Genomic DNA, 20,630 nt, shown 5'->3' with positions numbered 1-20,630 from the left:
GTGAAATCATAGGCTAGGCAAAAGCTTGATTAAAAATAAAAAAAAATATATATTTGTTGGATATAGCACACAATTCAAAGATTATAAGTACGAGTCAATTTTGTTGTACCATTCCCTCGATGCTTTTTTAGCCCATAAAGTGCCTTCTTGAGTTTGTAAACTTTGCTCTCATTGCCACTAATAACAAAACCCTCAGGTTGGGAAACATAAAATTCCTCTTCCAAATCCCCATTTAAGAATGCAGATTTAACATCAAATTGATAAATGAGCCAGCTCAATTTAGCAGCCAAAGATAAGATTATTCTAACCCTTTCAAAATGAGCAACAGGTGAAAATGTTTCATCGTAAGCAATACCTTGATGTTTTGCATATCCCTTTTCTATGAGCCCGGATTGGTGTCTCTGTATGATCCTGTCAGTATGACGCTTGACTTTGAACACCCATTTGAGTCCAATAGGTTCCTTTCCATCCGATAGATTCACTAACTCCCATGTCTGGTTCTTCTCAATTGCTAGCATCTCTTCTATCAATGCATTTATCCATACTTAAATCTCTGTAGCTTCTTTGAAATAAGTGGGTACTGCACCATACAAAGAAAAAGAACTATTCTTATAAATCTCCCTCAACAATTTGAATTTCATTGGTGGAGTCTCGCTGGAAGAGTCTGTTGAAGAGGAACTGCTGCCACTTCTTTTGGGGGTTAAGTCATGATCACTTACTGGAGAAGAGGTTCTTGATAGAGGAGTAGAAAGGGTGGTACTTGCTGGAGAAGAACTGGATGTGTTCTCTGGAACGAAAACTGCTGCAAGTTCTTTCTCAAAAATTTCATCAGTAGGCGACAAATTAATATTTGAATTAACATTCCCAGAATCAAAGTTCTAGCTAGCATCATCATTAAACATAACATTTCTACTTATCATAATTTTGCCACTCACAATCATATAAGTAGAAATTAAACATAACATTTCTACTTATCATAACATTTCTACGTTGTATGTAAAGAAACAAGGTAGGAGTGATTTTTTGGTAGTTTGTCTCTATGTGGATGACATGATTTATATGGGATCATGTGAAACTTTAGTTGCTGAATTTAAATCTTGCATGATGGAGTTTGAAATGTCAGGTTTAGGTATTTTGCAATACTTTCTTGGTCTTCAAGTGAAATAGGTGGGGATAACGGATAACTTTCATATGGTACAGAGGTTGCCAACTTTTTGTTTGACTTCCTTCTTGCCCATCATATCAGAGTTAGTGATTGACACGACCCAAACTAGGGCCTGGCCATGACGGATATCCCAAACCATGAAGGCTCGGGCATCCTACTCTATCAGACAATCATGCACAACATTCACATAATAAATGAGATGGGAAATATAATCTGATATGGAAACATGGTCATACTCTGGATTCAGTTAAACAATAAGGAATGAAATCTGAACTCAACTAAACAACATCTAGAATAGTCTGTGAAATCTCTACTACATGCAAATCCGACAACTATCTAAAAGCTGGGACAAAGGCCCCAGTAGACCAAAATTGTAACCACTAATAATTGTCTAAAAATAAACAGGCCTTCCAGAATATAGAAGGCTCACCAACTAGACACTACAACTCTATCTAATGAAATCTACTACTTATCTAGACCCCTAAACTGAGCCTCAGAACCTGAGAGGTAGGGGGAGGAGGGTCAATAAAATGTACTGGTACGCAAAGTAATCACAAATAAAACTTCTATATAAGTAAAATAGTGGATAGAAAGTTGTTAAAACATCATGCATATAACAGTTCTCAAAATACATGGGCATTTTTCTAAAAATCATAAATCATTCTTGTCAATGCAATATCTGTTCTTTGTATTTCTTCTGAGTAAGGTGGCACTCCCCTACAATGCTGATATTCCACGGTTTATATGGAATCCTCCATTGACTCAATGGAGAAGCCTCCAATCCAAGTATGCCGTAAGGGTTGGAGTCTCTAATTCTGATACGTCACACTGTTCTAGGCTAGCGTAGTATAATATACCCGGATTGGCAAATCACGATTTTGGGCAATGAGTTATCTGAACTCGTGCCCTCTTTAGGAAATCACCCAACATCTCTTTATGCCCTATTTAAGCCTTTTCTGAACATGCTTCATTCTAAAATTCTAAAACATAAAGGTCTGATTTCTGTGTTAGTCTATGTCTGTTATGGCATTGTCTGAGTTGGTATCTTCGTACCAAGACTTACAAGTTGTGATTCTAAGCCATATATGATAACTTCATTCTAAAAAAATGTTCAGGCCACTTGATCATGCATATAGTGTAAGAAGAGTCATATCTCAAATCATAAATCAAAATCATGCAAAGGATTTCCATTTATTCAACAATTTCAATAAGTAGTGGCCAACTTCTCAAAAACATTCTTGAAGTTTCTTTGTTTATCCATCTCAACATTTAAAATCATTAAAGCATTCCTCTCTCTCATTCTTAATCATCATGAATTTCACATAAGACAAATAGTATCTTGAATCATTCTGCAAACCATGAAATGTAAGGATTCATAACTTGTAAATCAAATAAGAAAGTAATGGGAGAGGGAGATTTTATATTTCATGATCTCGATTCAAAATTCATGGTTTTCAATGCATACGTACATATATTCAATTCAAATCAATTTGGGGGAAGGCCTAAAGACCAAAACAATATTATCGAAGCTTCTAAAACATGAATGTATTCATAAATTCAAAAATCCTTTTTCTTAAAAATCATGATTTCTATGCCCATGAGATTTTAGGAAAAACCCCGCATACCTCAATTATGAAGAATAATGGATGATCCTTGAAGCCTACGGTTTGGGGATTCCAAATCTCTGATCAATTTCAAAAACCCATGGTTGAATCTTGAGTTTCTTGGAGGAGAAGTATATGAACTAGGGTTTTTGTTTTGAGGGAAATTTTGAGAATGTCATATATTATGCTTGTAGAGGTCTTAATCTCCTGTTTGGACATTTTAAGAGACTGGGAAAAAGTCCAAACTACCCTTGTTAACTTCTGAACGAAACAGGAAAAATTTAAACTGGGAACCCGATCTTACGGGCCACCGCAATGCGCCACTATCGCGGTGGCTCAATGTAAATTGATGAAGGGGAATTTTACCCACTCCATGAGGCACCACCATCGTAGAGTCTTACTGAAAATTGACCATCATTATTTACACCCTCTCCGAGATGCGCCAAGGACAGGAATGACGCTGTTTTATGACTAGGACTTAAATTAACCATAACTTCTTCACCGATCGTCTGTTTTGGACGAATCTTATGTCGACGGAAAACTTATTCGATCATCTATGTAATGAGAAGTTGAAATATAAGGAATACTATAGGGAAATAAGTATAAATCATTCTATAAGCCATTGTTTGATACTTTAGGGACAAAATTTAGCTAGGAAAAACTTTGGGCGTTTCAATATCCCTCCTTGGGAACATTCATCCTCGAATGTTGACGCGGGACACAGATAAACATAATTTCAAGCATACTAAGGCATAGAAAGAATAAGGCGAGGATTGTACCTTCCATTTATTCATCCACTAGATCAAAAAGGTTTGGGTATCTAGCTCTCATGTCAACTTCTGATTCCCAAGTTGCTTCTTCAATTTTTTGGTTTCTCCACAACACTTTAACTGAGGCTATCCCTTTGCTTCTCAATCTTCTATCTTGGTGATCCAAAATTTCTACAGGTTTTTCTTCATATAATAAAGAGTCTGTCAGTTTGATTTCTTCGACAGGCAACACTAAAGAATGGTCTCCAATACACTTCTTCAACATAGATATATGAAATACCGGATGAACAGAACCTAAACTGGCAGGCAATTCTAACTCATATGCAACTCCACCTATCCTTCTCATAATTTGGTATAGCCCTATATAGCGAGGACTCAGCTTACCTTTCTTCCTGAATCGTATGACTTCCTTCATGGGAGAAACCTTGAGAAATACCCAATCTCCAACCTCAAACTTAAGATCTCTTCTCCTAACATCAGCGTAGGATTTATGATGACTCTAAGCTATCTTAAGTTGTTCTATAGTGACTTTCACATCCTCCATTTCCTGATGAATAAGATCAGGCCCAAACATCTATATCTCACCTACTTTATACCATCCTATCAAAGACCTACATCTTCTCCCATATAATGCCTCAAATGGTGCCATCTTAATACTAGAATAAAAATTGTGATTATATGTGAACTCTATCAATGCCAAGTGCTCTACCCAACTACCTTTAAAATCAATCACGCAGGCCCTCAACATATCCTCAAGGTTCTGGATGGTGCGCTTAGCTTGCCCGTCTATCTGAGGTTGGAAAGTCATGCTCAAATTTACTTGGATACCTAAACCCTTTTGAAACGATCTCCAAAATTATGAAGAAAACTGTGTACCTCGGTCAGATATGATGGACACAGGTGCCCCATGCAAACGAACTATTTCTGCAATGAACAGCTTGGGATAGTCCTCTCCCGAATAATTAGTCCAGGTAGAAAGTGAGCTAATGAAGTCCATATTAATCATCTCCCACTTCCACAAAGGCAAAGCTATCTCTTGAGAAGAACCGCCTAGCCTCATATGTTCCACTTTAACTTGTTGACAATTCAAACACTTGGCAACATAGTTAGCCATATCACGCTTCATATAATTCCACCAATAAATGGTTTTCAAATCATGATACATCTTAGTAGAGCCAGGATGAACAATATACCTCAACGTGTGAGCTTCGTCAAGGATTCTATTCCTCAGACCATCTACATCTGGCACACACAACCTACCCTGGTATCTCAAAATACCATCACCTCCAATTTCAAATGACATTACCTTTTGTTGACCCACATTTTTCTTGATCTGCATCAAGATGGCATCTTTAACCTGCTTCTCTTAACTTTTCACAAAGGGAAGATTTAGCTATCTCATGAACAACCACTACTCCATCCTCAGAATCCAAAAGTCACACTCCTAGATTTGCAAGTCGGTGAATATCCTTCATCATCTCCCTCTTTTCTTTCCCCATATAAGAAAGACTGCCCATAGATAACCTGCTAAGGGCGTCAGCTACCATATTTGCCTTGCCCTGATGATAGTGCAGGCTCATGTCATAGTCTTTTAAAAGTTTCAACCATCGCCTCTACCTGATATTCAATTCTTTCTATGAGAAAACATACTATAAACTCTTGTGGTCAGTAAATATATCAACATGTATCCCATACAAATAGTGCCGCCAGATCTTAAGTGCAAAAACCACAACCGTTAACTCTAAGTCATGAGTAGGGTAGTTCCTCTCATGCACCTTCAACTGACTAGATGCATAAGCCACTACCTTATCATACTGCATAAGAACATACCTAAGTCCCACTTGGGATGCATCACAGTATACAACAAAACCTTTTGTACCCTTCAGAAGAGTCAAAATAGGAGCAGTAGTCAACTTGTCTTTCAACTTCTCAAAACTATTCACACAAGAGTCAGACCACAAAAACTTTACCTTTTTCTGAGTCAACTTAGTAAGTGGTGTAGCTATGGAAGAAAAACTCTCTACAAAACTTCTATAATAACCCGCCAAACCCAAGAAGCTCTGAATATCTATTGGAGTCGTGGGTCTAGGCCATTTCCTCACTGCCTCAATCTTTTGGGGATCAACCTTAATCCCTTCACTAGACACAATATGCCCCAAGAAAGTAATAGCATTTAACCAGAATTCACACTTGGAGAACTTTGCATATAACATATGATCTTTGAGAGTCTGGAGGATAATTCAGAGGTGATTGGCATAATCCTCCTCACTTTTGGAATAAATCAAGATATCATCAATGAAAACTATGACAAACAAGTCTATAAATTATCAAAAGACCCTATTCATTAGGTCATGAAGGCTGCAGGGACCCATCTTTCTTTCACACAAAAAGTATAGGTGTACACCAGGGAGAAACACTAGAACGGATGAAACCTTTATCTAGGAAGTCTTTCAACTCTTTCATCTCTACTAGAGCTATTCTATATGGCAGAATAGAGATGGGACGAGTGTCTGGCAACACATCCATGCCAAAATCTATCTCCCTATTAGGTGGTATTCCTGGGAAATCATCTGGAAAGATTTCTGAGAATTCATTTACCACAGGGACAGATCGAAGAGGAAGATTTTTGGTGTTAGAATCTTTAACCCGAATAAAATGATACAACCAACCTTTAGAAATGAGTTTACGGGCCCTGAGATAAGATATGAAGTGCCCTCTAGGTGCTAAAGAGTACCCTTCCTATTTTATTGCTGGCTCATTTGGAAAAGAAAAAGTAACCTTTTAGGTTCTACAGTCTAGAGTGGCATAACACGAATAGAGCCAGTCCATCCCTAGGATAGTATAAAAATCAACCATATCAAGCTCTATGAGATCTGCCACAGTATCCTGGCTAAGAATAGACACAACATAATTTTTATATATCCTCTTAGCCACAACAAAATCACCCACAAGAGTGGAAACAGAGAAAGAGTCAGTAATGACTTTGGACTCTAACCTAAAACCAACAACCACATATGGGGTCACATAATACAAGGTAGACCCGAGATCAAGTAACACATAAACATTACAGGAAAAGATTTGTAATGTATAGGTGATAATATCTGGTGAGAACTATGCCTCCTGGTGGTTAGTCAAAGCGTACAGTCGGTTGCGACAGCTTTCGGTAGCTGAAGTGGCGCCCTTTTAAGGCGGTGGTGGTGCGGAAGAATTTGCCGGAGATTTTGCACCACCAACATTCCTTATAGCAGATGGACAATCCCTCTGTAAGTGACGCAGATGAACACATGAATAACATACTAATGCACCCCACTGACACCTTCCTAGATGTTTCCTACCATAAGTCTCACACCATAGAAAAGTATGATATTGCGGAGCCACACTACCCTATGACTGAGTATCCTGAGTTCTGGATTCCTGATTATTTTGGAAACTCTAAGATCTTCTGTCAACTGGGGGTCTGGGCACTGAGGCGTTGCCTGCGGACTGTGCATTACCCAAATTCTTCTTCTTCTGCCATTAATTACCCCACTTACCACTTTTTGGCTTACTGTGATGCTAATCTGTTGTTCTAGCTCTCTTTGTCTGCCTGTCCTTCTCTCTAGACTCAGTGATTTTCTTTTTCTTTTCTTCTACCTATTGTATATAGACTGACAGCCTAGCAAAGTTAATATCCCTATTTAGCATCGCCCCTTGACATTCAAGCACTAGATCATCTGAAAGGCTGGATGTAAACTTCCTCATCCGGGCTCTAATATTGCTGGTCATCTCTGGTGAATATCGGGATAATTGGTTAAAATTCAAAGTGTACTCCTGGACACTCATATTTCATAAACTCCTCAGTTTTGGCCTCCCTCAACTCTAGAGAAAAGAACCGATCAAGGAAGGCTTCCACAAATTTACCCCAAGCTGTGGGCTCAGCACTCTTTCCCTTCGCATCCCCAAACTGTGGGCTCAGTAACATCCTTGAGTTGATAATTTTCCAACTCCACCCCTTCTATATCCTCCACATGTATCACCTTAAATGTAAAACCCCGACGTCTTCTTAGCTAAATTCCATCCATGAAAAGTCTAAGCATTAGCTTTTAGAATGATCTAAATTAATTTTCATGTCGAATTTCCTAGATTTCAACCTTTCATTATGTAGATAACTAAATTATCTTTCCAACAACATAAGATTCATCCAAAATGGACCCTCGGTGAAGAAGTTATGACTAATAAAAGTTTCAGTCATAAACATCATCATTTTGGTGTCTAACGCATCGCGGAGAGGGTCAAAATAACAATCGTCAAATTCTAGTGGAGCTCCACGATAGTGGCGCATTGCAGAGGCACTCAATTTCCCACTCATCAAATTCCAGTAGACCACCGCGATTCTGGTGCATCGCGGTGGCACCCAAAATCAGGTTTTTAAGTTTAAATTTCCTGTTCCGTTTAGGAGTCATTAAGGGTAATTTTGACTTTTTCCTAGCCTTTAAAGCCATCCAAATAAAGGATTTAGGGTATGTTTGAGCAACTTAACCGTACTTTCATCAAAACCATCAAGAATCCTCTCTAGAGCTTCAAACAAGAACTTCAAGAAACTCAAGATTCAACCATGGGTTTTCAAAATCGATTGAAGATTCGAAATCCCCGGATCATAGGCTTCAATAAACACCCATTTTTTCCTATTTTAAGGTATGCGGGATTTTTCTAAAAATCTCATGGGCATAGAAATCATGATTTTAAGAAAGGGGTTTTCAGATTTATGAATACATTCATATTTTAGAAATCTTGACGGTATTATTTTGGTCTTTTAACCTTCCCCAAATTGATTTGAAATTATATATACGTATGCATATGTTTTATGATTTATGAATGAATTGAGAGCATGGTGCACATGAATCCCTCTCTTGGTATGATTTTCCCAATTTTCTTATGAGAAGGATTGTTTTGAATGTATCTTGAAAAGCATGATATGAAATATCTTGATTAATGCTACAAATTGATTTATGGTTTTTAATTCGAAAGAGAGGGTTGTGCATATTGATAAATGTTAAAAATATTCATATAATGAAAGAGTGCACGATTTTGCCAAAAGCACATGACCACCATATGTTTGAACAATCTCAACATAGTTTTGACTTGTGTTCTCGAAACATGAAATCTTTTATATTGTTTGCATGTTTGGGTGGTCTGAACTGTATTTTAATGAAAGAATTATGCATGATGCATTATGACTCAGAAATAGGACTTGCAAGTCTTGGTGTGATGACACCAATTTAGATTATGCCATGATAATTCAGAATAAATTTAATGCATATTTGAAATCAGACATTTCAGATGATGAAACTAGAAACATGCATGATTTAGAACAGGATAAAATTGGGCATAAAGAGAGTTTAGGTGGTTTCCCAAAGAAGGCATGAGTATTAAACAACTCATCGCCTAAAACCATGATTTGCCAATCCAGGTTTATTTATTACGCTGACCTAGAGCCCTGTGGCTTATCAGATTCAGGAACTCCTTGTGGCACACTTGGGTTGGGGGCTTCCCCACCGAGTAAATGCCAGATTCCATACCGCTCGTGGAATATCAGAATTGTAGGGGAGTGCCATCTAACTTAGAAGTAATATACATATCAGAACTTGCATTGACAGGCAGGTTACATGTTTTTCAGAAATGCGCCAATGTGTTTCGAAAGCTACTTGATGTATAATGTTTTGACAAAGTTATTTCCCAAACTATTTTATTTATATATAAGCTTTATTTTGGATTTATTTGTGTACCAGTACATCTGTATTAACCCCCCCTCCTCTCTCCAAGTTTTGAGGCTCAGTCTAGGGGTCCAAAAAGGCAGTAGATTCGTCAGACAGAGTTACAGTGATTAGTAGATGAGCCTTCACTATTCCAGAAGGCCCGTCTTTCAGATTATGTCCCTTATTATCATTTTGGTCTATTGGGGGCCTTTTCCTAATTTTCTGACAGTTGTTAGATTTTCCTGTAGTAGAGATTTTGCAGACTGAGTCAGATATTATTAGATGTAGTTGATTTTCAATTTTCATACTTATGCTGAATTCAGAATTGACTATGTTTTCGTAGCAGATTATGTTTTCGCATCTTTTTTATTTATATGAATATGTGCATGCTTACCAGACAGAAAGGGACATTTGGGGGCCTCAGGGTTTGGGATGTCCATCATGGCCAGGCCTTTATTCGGGTCGTGAAACACTTGGTATTAAAGCACGGTTCATGGTCCCAGCGTATCTATGAAATCACATCGGGTAGAGTCTTGTTTATGAGTGTGTAGCATGCCATACGTATAAGCAAGAGGCTACTAGGTGTTTAGGAATGTTTCTCTTCTTTGTCATTTAGTTCGTGCTTCAGATTCTAATCTATCCGCAAATCAATGATATCTTGATTTTTAGAAAAACCAGTTATGCCTCCCCGTTGCACCAACGTTAATGCTTAAGAGGATGAAGACTGTCCTACTCATGGAATGAGGATACATAATAGAGCTCATAATCTAAAAACTGTCCCTACTCCGGGAGTCCCTCCAGTCCCAACCAGTCTACCTAGGGCTCCTTGGACTAATGTTACCCATCCCCCGACTACTAAGAGGGATATTTTGAATGCAGAATTTAGAAAATCTATTCATATACTGATACAGTTGGTGGATAATCAGGCCCAACGATCAGAAGATGTTGGGTCTGCACCTGTTATATCTGAAGCTACTAGGGTGGGTCTGACCCACCTAAGTTTACTGGCACTAAGGTAGAAGAGGATCCGCAAGAGTTCATAGACAAAATGGAGAAGATTTCTAGAGTGATGCATGTGGATCAGGTGAAAGGTGTTGAGCTAGCGGTATACCAGCTAAATTATGTAGCGAATCAATGGTATAATGAGTTGGAAAAGGTGAAGGGTGATAGTGCTGAGCCCACAGTGTGGGACGAGTTTATGGAATCTTTTCTTGACTGGTTCTTTTCTCTAGAATTGAGGGAAGCCAAAGTGGAGGAGTTTATAAACCTTAAGCAGGGTAATATGAGTGTTCAGGAGTATACTTTAAAGTTTAATCAGTTAGCCCGTTATGCTCCTGAGATGATGAGCAGTATGAGGGCCCAAATGAGGAAGTTTGCTTTTAGCCTTTCAGATGATCTGGTGCTTGAATGTCAAGGGGCGATGCTAAATAGGGAATTAGAATTTACTAGGCTGACAGTCCATATGCAGCAGGTTGAGAAGAAGAAGAAGAACATAGCTGAGTCCAGAGAAAAGGACACGCAGGCGAAGAGAGCCAAATAAGTAGATCAGAACCCCAGTCAGCAGCACGGTGGTAATTGGGGTAACAAATGGCAAAAGAAGAAGTTTTGGAGCAAGGCATAGTCTACAGCTAGTGCCCCAGCGTCCAGACCTCCAGTTGATAGACGGTCTCAAAGTTTTTAGGCCAGCCAGGGACCCAGAGCTCAGGATACTCAGTCGTAAGATAATGTGGCTTAGCAATACCATTCTTATCTATGATGTGAGACTTGTGGTAGGCATCATCCGGGAAAGTGTCAGTTGGGCTCGTCAGTGTGTTATTCATACGGTCAAACGGGCCACTTCCAGAGAGAATGTCCCTCTGATAGAAGAAATGTTGGTGGAGCTAAGTCTCAGGAAAACTCTTCTACACCACCACTACCTTAAAAGGGCACCAATTCAGCTGTCGGGAGCGGTTGCAACCGGCTGTATGCTCTGACTAATCTCCAAGAGGCGGAAGCCTCACCAGACGTAGTCACTGGTAGGTTATAAATCTTTTCTCGTAAGGTATATGTATTGCTTGATCTCGGGTCTACCTTATCTTATGTGACCCCGTATGTGGCTGTTGGTTTTGGGTTTGAACCCGATATGATTGCTGAACCTTTCTCTATTTCCACTTCGGTGGAAGATTTGATTGTGGCTAGAAGGGTGTACAAAAATTGTGTTGTGTCTATTCTTAGTAGGGATACTATAGAAGACCTCATAGAACTTGATATGGTTGCCTTTGATGCTATCCTAGGGATGGACTAGCTCCATCGGTGTTATGCCACACTAGAATGTAGGACTCAAAAGGTTACCTTTTTTTTTTCGAATGTGCCAGCAATAAAGTGGGAGGGGCTTTCCTTAGCACCTAGAGGGCACTTCATATCTTATCTCAGAGCCCGTAAACTTATTTCCAAGGGTTTCTTCTACCATCTTATTCGGGTTAAAGATTCTAACGTCGAAAGTCTCCCCCTTCAGTCTGTCCCAGTAGTAAATGAATTCCCAAAAGTTTTCTAGATGATCTCCCAGGAATTCCACCTGATAGGGAGATATATTTTGGCATTGATGTGTTGTCAAATACCTGTCCTATTTCTATTCTGCCATAAAGAATGGCTCTTATAGAGTTAAAAGAGTTGAAAGAATAGCTAGCATTTTATCAGACCTATTATTTCTCCTTGGGGTGCACCTGTACTCTTCGTGAGAAAGAAAAATGGTTCCCTGCGTATGTGCATAGACTACCGCCAGTTGAATAAGGTCACAGTAAAAAATAAATATCCTCTTCCTAGAATAGATGACCTTTTAAAATAGCTTCAGGGTGCTAAGTGTTTTTCAAAAATAGATCTTCATTCGGGATAGCATCAGTTGAAAGTTAGGGAGTCAGACATTCCTAAAATAGACTTTCAAACCAGATATGGTCATTATGAATTCTTAGTCATGTTCTTAGAGTTCACCAATGCCCCTTCAACTTTCATGGACCTAATGAATAGGGTCTTCCGTCAGTTCCTAGACCTGTTTGTCATAGTTTTTATTGATGACATCTTGGTTTACTCTAAAAGTGAGGAGGACCATGCCAATCACCTCCGCACTGTTGTTCAGACCCTCAAAGATCATAAGTTGTATGGAAAATTCTCCAAATGTGAATTCTGGCTGAATTTTATTTCTTTCTTGGGGAACATTGTGTCTAGTGAAGGGATTAAGTTGATCCCTAAAAGATTGAGGCAATAAAGAAATATCCCAGACCCACGAATCCAACCGACATTCAAAGTTTCTTGGGTTTGGCAGGGTATTACTGGAGGTTTGCAGAGAGTTTCTCTTCTATAGCTGCTCCACTTAGTAAGTTGACTCAGAAAAAGGTGAAGTTTTTATGGTCCGACTCTTGTGAGAATAGTTTTGAGAAGTTGAAAGACAAGTTGACTACCACTCCTGTTTTGACTCTTCCAAAAGGTATAGAGGGTTTTTTTGTGTATTGTGATGTGTCCCGTATGGGACTTGGTTTGTACTTATGCAGTATGGAAAGGTGGTGGCTTATGCATCTAGGCAGTTAAGCATGAGCGGAACTACCCCATTCATGATTTGGAATTAGCAGTTGTGGTGTTTGTGCTTAGAATTTGGAGGCATTATCTTTATAGGGTGCATGCTGATATTTTCACTAACCATAAGAGTTTGCATTATGTTTTCTCGCAGAAAGAACTAAATCTCAGGCAAAGGCATTGGATGGAGCTTTTGAGAAACTATTACATGAGCCTTCACTATCATCTGGTAAGGCAAATATGGTAGCTGATGCCCTAAGCTGATTGTTAATAGGTAGTCTTTCTTATGTTGGGTAAGGGAAGAGAGAGATGGTGAAAGATATTCACTGAATTATAAATCTAGGAGTGCGACTCTTGGATTCCGAAGATGGGGGAATAGATGTTCATGCGATAACTACATTTTCCCTTTGTACGAAAGTTAAAAAGAAGAAGGTTGAAGATCCCATCTTGATGCAAATTAAGAATGATGTGGGTCAGCAGAAGGTGATGTTATTTGAGATCAGTGGTGATGGTATTTTGAGATACCAGGGTAGATTATGTGTACCAGATGTGGATGATTTGCAGAATAGAATCCTTGACGGAGCTCACACTTTAAGGTATATTGTTCACCAAGTCTCTACTAAGATGTACCAGGATCTGAAATCTTTGTATTGGTGGAATAATATGAAGCGTGATGTGTCTAACTTTGTTTCCAAGTGTTTGAATTGTCAACAAGTTAAAGTAGAACACATGAGGCCAGGTGGTTCTTCCCAAGAGATAGCTTTGCCCTTGTGGAAGTGGGAGATAATTAATATGGACTTCATTACAGGGCTCCCAAAGTCCTGAAACCAGTATGATTCTATTTGGGTGATTGTAGATAGACTGACCAAGTCAGCCCATTTTTTGCCTGTCATGACTAACTATTCAGGAGAGTATTATGCCAAGCTGTTCATTTCAGAAATAGTTCATTTGCACGGTGCGCCTGTGTCCATCATATCCAATCGAGGTACATAGTTATCTTCTAAGTTTTGGAGATCTTTCCAGAAAGGACTAGGTACCCAAGTGAACCTAAGCACTGCTTTTTACCCTCAGACCAATGGGCAGGCCGAATGCACCATTCAGACCCTTGAGGACATGTTTAGGGCCTGTGTGATTGATTTTAAAAATAGTTGGGTAGAGCACTTGCCATTGATAGAGTTTGCGTATAATAACAGTTTCCATTCTAGTATTAAGATGGCACCATTTGAGGCACTGTATGGGAGAAGATGTAGGTCTCCTATAGGATGGTATGAAGTAGGTGAGATGCAAATGTTTGGGCCCTATCTTGTTCATCAGGCAATGCAGGATATGAAAGTCATCAGAGAACGACTTAAGATGGCTCAGAGTCATCAAAAATCTTATGCCGATGTTAGGAGAAGAGATTTAAAGTTTGAGGTCGGTGATTGGGTATTTCTAAAACCTTCTCCTATGAAGGGAGTCATGCGATTCAGGAAGAAAGGTAAATTAAGTCCTCGCTATATAGGACCATATCAGATTTTAAGGAGAATAGGTGGTGTTGTGTATGAGTTAGAATTGCCTTCCAGTTTGGGTTCTGCCCATCTGGTATTTCACATATCCACGTTGAAGAAATGCATTGGAGACCATTCTTTGGTGTTTCCTGTCGAAGAGATCAAGGTGAAAGCCTCCTTATCATATGAAGAGGAAACCATTGCAATCCTAGATCGTCAGGTCCAGAAGTTGAGAAGTAAAGAAATAGTTTCAATTAAGGTGTTGTGGAGAAATCAGAAAGTTGAAGAAGCCACTTGGGAATTAGAGGATGACATGAGAGCAAGATACCCAAGCCTTTTTGACCCAGTAGATGACGGAGTTAAAGGTACAACCCTTACCTTAATCTTTCTATGCTTTAGTATGCTTGGAATCGTGCTTGTCTATTTTCCGCATGATCATTCGAGGACGAATAATTCCAATAGGGGGATATTGTAGCACCCCGACGTCTTCTTCGCTAAATTCCGTCCATGAAAAGTCAAAGCATTAGCTTTTAGAATGATCTAAATTAATTTTCATGTGGAATTTCCTAAATTTCAACCTTTCATTATGTAGATGACTAAATTAGCTTTCCAACGATATAAGATAAATCCAAAACGGACCCTCGGTGAAAAAGTTATGAATAATTTAAAGTTCCAGTCATAAACATCGTCATTTTGGTGTCTAGCGCATCGCGGAGAGGGTCAAATTGACAATCATCAAATTCCAGTGGGGCTCCTCGATGGTGGAGCATCGCGGAGGCACTCAATTTCCCACTCGTCTAATTCCAATGGATCACCGCGATTGTGGCGCATCGTGGTGGCACCCGAAATCAGGTTTTTAAGTTCAAATTTCCAGTTCCGTTTAGGAGTCATTAAGGATAATTTTGAATTTTCCCTAACCTTTAAAACCATCCAAACAAAGGATTTAGGGTATGTTTGAGCAACTTAACCCTACTTTCATCAAAATCATCAAGAATTCTCTCTAGAGCTTCAAACAAGAACTTTAAGAAACTTAAGATTCAACCGTGGGTTTTCAAAATAGATTGAAGATTCGAAATCCTCGGATCATAGGATTCAAGAGACAACCATTGTTTTCCTATTTTGAGGTATGCGGGGTTTTTCTAAAAATCTCATGGGCATAGAAATCATGATTTTAAGAAAGTTTTCAGATTTATGAATACATTCATATTTTAGAAATCTTGAAGGTATTGTTTTGGTCTTTTGACCTTCCCCAAATTGATTTGAAATTATATATACGTATACATATGTTTTATGATTTATGAATGAATTGAGAGCATGACGCACCTTAAACCCTCTCTTGGTATGATTTTTTTAATTTTCTTACGATATGGATTATTTTGAATGTATCTTGAAAATCATGATATGAAATATCTTGATTAATGCTGCAAATTGATTTATGATTTTGAATTTGAAAGAAAGAGTTGTGTATATTGATAAATGTTGAAAATATTCATATAATGAAAGAGTGCATGATTTTGCCAAAAGCACATGACCACCATATGTTTGAACAATCTCAGCATAGTTTTGACTTGTGTTCTCGGAACATGAAATCTTTTATATTGTTTGCATGTTTGGGTGGTCTGAACTGTATTTTAATGAAAGAATTATGCATGATTCATTATGGCTTAGAAATAGGACTTGCAAGTCTTGGTGTGATGACACCAATTCAGATTTTGCCATGATAATTCAAAACAGATTTAATATATGTTTGAAATTAGACTTTTTAGATGTTGAAACTAGAAACATGCATGATTTAGAACAGGATAAAATTGGGCATAAAGAGAGTTTAGGTGGTTCCCCAAAGAAGGCGTGAGTATTAAACAACTCATCGCCCAAAACTGTGATTTTCCAATCTGGGTTTATTTATTACACTGGCCTAGAGCCCTGTGGCGTATCAGATTCAGGAACTCCAACCCTTGCAGCACACATGGGTTGGGGGATTCCCCGCTGAGTCAATGACGGATTCCATACCACCCGTGGAATATCAGATTGTAAAGGAGTGCCACCTAACTCAGAAGTAATATACAGATCAGAACTTGCATTGACAGGCAGGTTACATGTTTTTCAGAAATGCGCCAATGTGTTTCAAAAGCCACTTAATGTATAATGTTTTGACAAAGTTGTTTCCCAAACTATTTTATTTACATATAAGCTTTATGTTGGATTTCTTTGCGTACCAGTACATCTGTATTGACCCCCCCTCCCTCCCTCCAGGTTTTGAGGCTCAGTCTAGGGATCCAGAAAGTTAGTAGATTCGTCAGACAGAGTTGCAGTGATTAGTTGGTGAGCCTTCTCTATTCCAGAAGGCCCGTATTTCAGATTATGTCCCTTATTATTGTTTTGGTCTATTGGGGGCCTTGTCCCAGTTTTCAAATAGTTGTCAGATTTTCCTGTAGTAGAGATTTCGCAGACTGAGTCAGATGTTATTAAATGTAGTTGATTTTCAATTTTCACACTTATGCTGAATTCAGAATTGACCATGTTTCAGTAGCAGATTATGTTTCCGCATCTTCTTTATTTATATAAATGTGTGCATGCTAAACAGATAGAGAGGGACGTTCTGGGCCCTCAGGGTTCGGGATGTCCATCACGGCCAAGCCCTAGTTCGAGTCATGACATTAAAGATCTTCTCTATCTCATCCACAAACTCCTGTTGATCTTCTTCTACCTTAGTGCCAGTAAACTTGGGCGGGTTCATTCTCATGAACTGACCCACCCTAGTAGCCTCAGATATAACAAATGCAGACCCAACATCTTTCGATTGTTGAGCCTGATTGACCACCAACTGTGTCAATATATGAATTGAGTGTCTCAATTCTGCATTAGAAATATCTCTCTGAGAAGTCGGGGGACTGTTAACATTGGTCCGTAGAGATCGAGATGGACTGGTCGGGACTGGAGATACTCCCGGAGTAGGAATAGGTTCTGGGGCGAGAGCTCTATTACGGGTCTACAGCCTGTGAGTGGGACGGACCTCATCTATCTGTGCATTCTGATAGATAGTGCGACGAAGAGGTATGATCGATTTTTCTGAAAAGCAAGAGAGCATTGATTAGAGGCAGATTAGACTCCAAAGCATGAACTAGATCACAAAGAGGGGAAATATTCCTAAACGTATAGTAGCCCCTTTCTTATAAGTATGGCTCGCTACACACCCATAAACAAAACTCTAACCGACGCGATTTCGCAGACACCTTGGGACCATGAACCATGCTAGGATACCAAGTTTGTCACGACCCGAACTAGGGCCTGGCCGTGATGGACATCCCGAACCATGAAGGCCCGGGCGTCCCACTCTATCTGGTAATCATGCTCAACATTCACATAATAAAAGGAGATTCAAAAATATAATCTGATACGGAAACATGGTCATACTCTAGATTCAGTTAAACAATAAGGAATGAAATCCGAACCCAACTAAACAACATCTGGAACAATGTACGAAATCTATACTACATTAATATCTGAAACCTATCAGAAAGCTGGGACAAGGCCCCCAGTAGACCAAAATCGTAACCACTAATAATTGTCTGAAAATAAACAGGCCTTCCAGAATATAGAAGGCTCATCAACTAGACACTGCAACTCTGTCTAATGAAACCTACTACTTATCTGGACCCCTAGACTGAGCCTCAGAACCTAAGAGGTAGGGGGAGGGGGGTCAACGCAATGTACTGGTATGAAAATTAATCCAAAATAAAACTTCTATATAAGTAAAATAGTAGAGAGAAAGTTACTAAAACATCGCGCATAAACAGTTCTGAAAACACATGGGCATTTTTATAAAAATCATAAATCATTCTTGTCAATGCAATGTCTATTCTTTGTATTACTTCTAAGTTAGGTGGCACTCCCCTACAACTCTGATATTCCATGGGCTATATGGAATTCACCATTGACTCGGCGGGGAATCCCCCAACCCAAGTATGCCGCAAGGGTTGGAGTCTCTGGTTCTAATACACCACAAGACCCTAGGCCAGCGTAATATAATATACCCGGATCGGCAAATCACGGTTTTGGGCAATGAGTTATCTAAACTACTTTCCTCTTCAGGAAACCACCCAACATCTCTTTATGCCCTATTTTAGCCGTTTCTGAACATACATCATTCTAAAATTCTAAAACATAAAAGCCTGATTTCTGTATTAGTCTGTGTCTATTATGGCATTTTCTGAGTTGGTATCATCATACCAAAACTTGTAAGTCGTTATTCTAAGTCATATATGATTATTTTATTCTAAAACAATGTTCAGGCCACTTGATCGTGCATATAGTGTAAGAAGGGTCATATCTCAAATCATAAGTCAAAATCATGCAAAGGATTTCCATTCATTCAACAATTTCAATAAGTAGTGGCCAACTTCTCAAAAACATTCTTGAAGTTTCTTTGTTTATCCATCTCAACATTTAAAATCATTAAAGCATTCCTCTCTCCCATTCTTAATCATCATGAATTTCACATAAGACAAATAGTATCTTGAATCATTCTGCAAACCATGAAATGTAAGGATTCATAACTTGTAAATCAAATAATAAAGTAATGGGAGAGGGAGATTTTATATTTCATGCTCTCGATTCACAATTCACGATTTTCAATGTATACGTACATATATTCAATTCAAATCAATTTGGGGAAAGGCCTAAAGACAAAAACAATATTATCGAAGCTTCTAAAACATGAATGTATTCATAAATTCAAAAACCCCTTTTCTTAAAAATCATGATTTCTATACCCATGAGATTTTAGAAAAAATCCCGCGTACCTCTATTATGAAGAATAATGGTTGATCCTTGAAGCCTACGGTTTGGGGATTCCAAATCTCCGATCAATTTCGAAAACCCACGATTGAATCTTGAGTTTCTTGGAGGAGAAGTATATGAACTAGGGTTTTTGTTTTGAGTGAAATCTTGAGAATGTTGTATATTATGCTTATAGAGGTCTTAATCTTCTGTTTGGACATTTTAAGAGACTGGGAAAAAGTTCAAACTACCCTTGTTAACTTCTGAACGAAATAGGAAAAATTTAAACTGGGAACCCAATCTTATGGGCCACCACGACGTGCCACTATAGCGGTGGCTCACTATAAATTGACGAATGGGAATTTGGTCCACTCCATGATGCACCACCATCACGGAGTCTCACTAGAAATTGACCATCGTCATTTACACCCTCTCCACGATGCACCAAGGACAGGAATGATGGTGTTTTACGACTAGGACTTAAATTAACCATAACTCCTTCGTCGAGTGTCCGTTTTGGACGAATCTTATGTCGACGGAAAACTTATTCGATCATCCACGTAATGAAAAGTTGAAATCTAAAGAATACCATAGGGAAATAAGTATAAATAATTCTAGAAGTCAATGCTTGATACTTTAAGGACAAAAATTTAGCTTAGGAAAAACTACGGGGCGTTACAGCGATCCCATGTATGTTTCAAATAGAGATGTACCGATGAGTTATTTGTTTTCTCCTTCTCTTAGACTTCTTCATTTTATTTTCCTCATTCCATGATTGTTCCAAAGTAACTTATCCTTCCCTTGCTTTCAATGTTCTCTTGATCTGATGTATAAAATGTGCATAAAACTTTATCAGATGGAACAAGAAAGAATACAAGAAACTGAAGAAAGAAACATATATTGTCATACAAATATTGATCAATGTCATCCCACATTGTTTTCACAAAACATTATCCGACTACACTAATTTACACACACACAGGCCCTGTTGATTTTCCTAATTACCTTAAGCTTAGTGAGATGAAAGTTCACAAACAGTTCATACTAACAATAAGAGTAGAAACAAAAGAATAGAGAAGAACATGCGGGATATTATTCGGTCCCAAGGCCTGAAGCTCTTCCCCTCCCAAATCTTCAATGTATTGTTTAATCTTCTTAGCAGAAACTTCAAGTTGAGGGCTCTCTTCAAGTTTGATGATTTTCAACGAAAAAATATCGCTGAAACTAGGCGGAATCTCCTCAAGCATATGACATCCCCTCAGTCCTAATTTCTCAAGTATGGGAAAGGTATTCTCTTCTACTTTCCATGTAGCAAGAAAATTTGAGATTCTCAAAGGTGTCTTCCTCCCCCATGTTCCATTCATCCCCCTGCATGATTGTTCTCATAAGGAACAACACTTCAAGGTTGGGCAGTCTCACTATTGTTGATAGTGAATTGGACGTCAGAGGAAAGTTATACAACCACAATTTTTTCAAATTCAAAGGCAAGTTAAAATCGCACGACCAATTTTTCACTACAGAGGGCCCACTGTCATTTGTGTTTG

The 20,630-nt window shown here is 38.7% G+C and overlaps 1 pseudogene; it reads right to left on the bottom strand.

Annotated features, from left to right (window-relative positions):
* Window positions 1-545: 545 nt before the first annotated feature.
* The window catches only part of LOC107874491, a 25,294-nt pseudogene continuing 5,209 nt past the window's right edge, over window positions 546-20,630 (bottom strand).

The sequence above is a fragment of the Capsicum annuum genome, chromosome 6 (genome assembly GCF_002878395.1).
Source record: "Capsicum annuum cultivar UCD-10X-F1 chromosome 6, UCD10Xv1.1, whole genome shotgun sequence".
Lineage (NCBI taxonomy): Eukaryota > Viridiplantae > Streptophyta > Magnoliopsida > Solanales > Solanaceae > Capsicum > Capsicum annuum.
Note: the sequence above shows the minus strand (reverse complement) of the source record. Positions and strands in the feature narration are given on the sequence as shown.